This window comes from Euwallacea similis, chromosome 19, assembly GCF_039881205.1.
Source record: "Euwallacea similis isolate ESF13 chromosome 19, ESF131.1, whole genome shotgun sequence".
Taxonomy (NCBI): Eukaryota; Metazoa; Arthropoda; class Insecta; order Coleoptera; family Curculionidae; genus Euwallacea; species Euwallacea similis.
Window position 1 is genome coordinate 2,486,792 of NC_089627.1, and position 5,555 is coordinate 2,492,346.

At 36.2% G+C, this 5,555-nt stretch overlaps 1 protein-coding gene across 1 annotated transcript in view; it reads left to right on the top strand.

The window, feature by feature from the left end:
- Positions 1-5,555, top strand: part of LOC136415189 (acanthoscurrin-1-like) — a 62,088-nt gene that overhangs the window by 15,763 nt on the left and 40,770 nt on the right. The window lies entirely within an intron of this gene.

Here is a 5,555-nt window from a genome sequence, read left to right on the forward strand (position 1 = left end):
TTCGACAAAAAGTCATTCTTGATAAAAAGTCTCTGCTTCTCGAAAAAATACGATTTACGAAGATAACTTTGACCTTTTTTATATAGGGTGTCCAGAAACTATAAACAGACGAAATACTATCAAGAGTAAACTAGCTTTATTTCTCATTTTAGAGCAAAACGGTAAATAAAAAACAGATTTTAAATCCTATACAAAGTTTACATATAAAATTCCATTATTCCAAAATAGTGTATAAATAATTCAAAATACAGTTTAGTAGATATTACTTATTCAAACACACCTCCCTCGTATTCGATGCATTTCTCAAATTTAATATTGTGACATTTGCTGTCATGCTTGTTGTGAATACGTAAAATGAGGTGAAAAAGTTAAATTGTTTGAATTTTAAAAGAAAAATAAAACTTGGAATACTCAGTTAAAATTTTCTATATAAACTTTGGATAGGATTTGAAATCTGTTTTTTATTTACCATTTTGCTCCAAAATGAGGTAATGGTAGGTAAAGGTAATTTACTTTTGATAGTATTTCATGTGTTCGTAGTTTTTGGACACCCTGTATAAAAGAGTTCAAAGTTAACTTCATAAATCGTATTTTTTTTTAAGAAGCGGAGATTTTTTGATCAAGAATTACTTTTTACCGAAAAACGACATTTGTTGTCCATTTGTCCTCTTGGGCCCTCTATCTGTGGATATATTGTATACAGGGTGTCAATAATTAATGATACACAATTGTACCACAGATTCATCAGGTAAAAGTAACGCGAAATAATCTAAATGACATACGTCGAAAAATTGCGAATAACCGAGATACGGGGTGTCAAAGTTGAATTTCATTTTGCAGAATATTTTACGGAATGGACTTTTACAGAACTGAGTTAAAAATAATTTTGGCAAAACTCATTAAACACTCTCATATGATTTGTAAATTTCAACTTTAACCACGTTAAAAGCATGAAGTGGGTATCATCGAATCATTAAGGTATAAATATCTCGAAAACGTATAGTTGCAGCGACATCCATGGGCTGCGCTTTTTTTGAACAGAAGGGTTGACAAGATCAATTTTGCTAACCAAAACGTCTCGCCAGTGTATATTAAAAAAGTCGTCAGCTTCTAAAATTAGGAAAAACCGACTGTTCAATCTACATCAGAATTTCCAAAATATTCGAATTGCTTACAGAAATAACCCCCGAAGGCCAAGAAATCAATTTTTTTTTAATTTAAAACTATGATAATAGTTTTAAGCTTTGACGCCCTGTATCCCTCATTAATTATGAAACACCCAGTAGTGAGTACCTAAGTATAGATTCATTTTTTTCCTGTTGTCATTTTTTATAGTTAAAAATCGAATCTCACCTATTGAGCAAAGACAGCAGGTGATCTCTTCAATGAACGGTATTTGTACCACAACTAATATTTAAAAAAATTGAGCAATGATGCTATGGGTCATAAGTTGCGGTATAAGATATTGTTTATTATAGAATCTACGTTTACAAACAATAACTACAAGACTAAGTATTTAGTAGATTCCGTATTATTGCCAACAGTAGTTGAAAATATGTACATCCGTGATAGTAAATAATCAAATATTTACATACATTTGCTAGAAAAGTTCCATGTAAAGTCATACCTACTTATAATAGGAATTCTGTGTGCATGGGAAAACAATGAAAGCACCCGGATTGTAAGTGCCCAAGTAATTAGGAAAGATTGTGATTTTACTATACATATTACAATCTACGTTTCGCATGTGACCCATCGTTTAAAACTATTGACGAACTTAGGGAATAACAATAATAATAATTAGACTTAATTAACAACAATAATGAATTCGCTTAATGAAACGTCTAATAAACATTCCCTCAATAACCACTGCCCATCGCAGATAGCTATTTACCTCTTTAGCTATTAGGTCAACTAAGTTCATAATAATGATGCAAGCTTAATTATGGAATAATTAAAAAAGTTAAAGATAACCTAATTAATAACCTAATAAATTTTAAATTAAGAAATCCTTAGAACTTTCGTCTTATTATGGAAATTCGTTCTTGAGTTGAGGTCCCCTTTGGGTAATAAGAAACGAAATTCCTCAAAACTTTTTTTGATGCTGGTGATCTTGTGTATAATACAACATAACGAGTGTAAATCGAACCTAAAGAGCACAGAAAAGTAACGCAACAAAAACAGTAAGAAAATAACAACAGGAAAATTAATAAAAAACTAATTATGTAAATTGTAAAACCGTAGAATTAAACTTACTACAAACTTTCCCATAGTGTTTTGTCAATGTAGAGAGAAACAAACTTCTTTGTATCTTTTTTGTCTTTTTTCTTTAATAACTTCTTATTTGTTTTCGTGTGTTTTTGGCAGGCATTTGACCTAATGGAAGCCACAAGGTAATTAGTTAGCGGTGGCAATTAGTGGTGTTGTGGCTCCTTTATCCTCTCTCTACTCTACCAATTAAAGTATTTTGCAGTACCTTTATTTTGCAGTTTTACAATTCGCATAATTTGATTTTAGTTATTTTCATTTTCATTATTTTACTTTCATTTTCCTGTGCAATTTGAATAATGAAGGTGCCAATCAGTCTGAAAAAGTCTAAACATATTGCCCTTAGGAATTTAATTATGGGAATACCCAAAGAGAGCCACAACCTATGAACCAATCACCATAATATCATAAAAGTTTAAGGGCGCCGCAATATGTAAACGTTGTCAGCATCCAAGAAGATTCGCAGTGCAATGGACAAAGGACATGTGCATGTAGAGGACCTTAAAACAAATCAGTCGATTTTTTATATGAATTTTTCCCCAGGCCTACGGTTGATGAGATATTGGTTTCTGAAAACGCCTCAAAAAATCGAAAAACTGTGCATTTCAGCAAAGCCTTAACATAAAACATTTTGGAAATTTTACTGGCATCTTTAGCTTACTAAAAACCGGAACAGCCTGGCTATGAGCCCCTTTACAGGCACCTATTCTGTGCCCATTGCGTTGCAAATCATCCTGTATAATTTTCTTCTTACACTTACCCACGCCATATGATATCACATCAAAACGTAGACGATTTATATACATCTACATGTATAGTAACTCAAGTTAAAAGACTGTTGTGTATCACTGACTTTTTTAAAAATTATTTGCGATCAAATTAATGCAACATTATCATGTCATACATTCAACAAGAGTTATTGAAATATACCGATATTGTTTAAATCATTTACTGGAATTAAACAATGTAAGTATCCTTATTCCGACTTTACGTTTTTAGGGGAAATATTACTAAAGAGTTTTAAGGGCGAGTTTCTAATTAGAGGCTCGTTTTCACCGTGATAGTCCTCGTGATATAGTAGTTGCTGTTGTGATGGCAATTGTCACAAAAAAAACCTCCTTATAGTCAACACGATGGTCGTTATCGCAGGGTCCCTATTAGTTTATCTTTAGCTGAAAGTACTTTTACAGTGAAACTACCCTTGTTTACTGGAATGAGTGTTTTCCACACCCATCTTACACCACCAGAAGATAGTCCATTGTCTCGTTCACCAAACTGGAGGTTCTGGCTGGTTTCCATTGGAATGCTGTATTACGACATTAGGCTTGACCAATGCAGGGCTAAGATTAGGGAAATGTTGGAGTATAAGGGGAGTTACGCAGTGAGGGAGTCGTGGATATATTAGCGGAATGGATTTGACGATGGCTAGGCAAAAGACCAAAATGATGTTGCTGGCGGGGAAAAGGAAAATCTTAAAGATGCAGCTTATATTGAGCGACGAAAACATAATGAGTCAGGATACGGTCAAGTGTCTCGGAGTTGATCTAGATCGAAACGCCAGGATAGCCACTCATGTGTAAAAAATAAGCGAGAATGCGAACACTATGATTAATTTGGTCATGAAGCTTTTGCCAAACACGGGTGGGTGCAGGACTGATGGTGGGTGCGGTAGTTTCCAGTGTCCTTTACGCCGCTTCGGGATGGAGGACAATCTGCAAGAACAAGGTCAACTTACACAAGCTGGAAAGGAGAAATTGAAAACTGACCGTGGGAATTGCACCGGTCTACAGAAGGGTATTCCTGGATGCCGTGCGAGTGGTCATGGACAGTGAAATATACAAGAACGACATAAACTTGAAACATATAGCCAGAGACATGGTCTATCGAAAGTGAGGGGAGATGATTCCTAAGATGGGAATCTTAGGAAGGCTTCGCAAAAACTTTTGTATGTGATATCAAGGGATGGACCACCAGAGGTTTCGGTTGGGTAGATTACTATGTGATACGAGCAATCTGTCGACATTGGATGTTCAACTAATACCTGCACAAAGTAAAGAAATCCGAAAATTGTATGTGCTGGTTCTGCAACCAGGTAGATGATCCCGAGTACACAATTTCGATGTGCCAGAGTTTCATGAAAGATAGAAGGCGAGCGGAATTGATGTGCACCACCCAGCTAACAAAGGGCAATATCGCGGATATTATAATAAGGAACGAAAAAAGCTGGACATCGATAACCGAAATGCTGCAAAAGGTTAGGAAAGACAAAGAGAAAGAGGAGTGGAGAAGAAAAGGGGAATAAGAAGAAATGAGAGAGGCCTTAGAACTGTTCCACCTTCCTTTCGAAGTGATGCTCACGCGCTCTCGGGAGGGATTGTTGGGTGAAGAGAGGGAAGGAGTTTAATCAGTCGGCGATCCTGAAGGGACCCAACCCGACGCCATATGAGTACACAAGAATGCTCTATACCAAGCACATATGTCTGATCATGAAAGATCATCCTGGACTCTGGGTTTCATATTCTTCTTGAGATCTTCCATGAGAAGGATTTTTTTCGTTATGCTCACATAGATCCTGATCCTGAGGTAACTGGTACGATCCCTGAACAATAATTTGAATTAACTCGAACTAGCTGGTGGTGAAACAAGCGCGATTTTTCGTAAGTCACATAAATGTTCAATGGAATCACAAAATTACATAATTGGAAATTTTCAGAGATACTTGAGTTCGATCGACCTGAGACACGAATCTCTCACCGAGGGTAGGAGGGCCGAGATCGGACGATTTTTACCATGTCCCATTTATCTCCATATGCTCTGATCCAGTGAAGTCTCTTCTTTAACTAGACAATCGGCCCTCTAACCATCGCCCTCTAAGCCTTTGCGGCCAGGGCTCAGTTTTGCATAATAGTTCTCCCTCTCTCTGACCTACTTTGAGATTACGATTTATGATTATTGGCGTGTAGACTTGAATGACACAAGTATTTAGGTGAGCCTCATGGGAATACTTTCGTGAAAGTACTATTATCGTGAAAACGAGCGTTTACTGTAAACTTCCGTGGCACAACTAGGCATCGAAGTGACTCTCATGAGAGTAGATACTTCTGTGAGTGTATTATCACCGTGAAAATGAGCCTTGAAACTTTGATGATTTATCTCATTGTAATTACTCACAGCTTCATTAAGAACGAATATATTTGTTTTGGGGTGGGAAGAAAAGCGATGGCGACCTTACTCGCGACTGCCTTTCCTACTTCTTCGTCTTCAAATTCCACAAAGATTCATCCTTA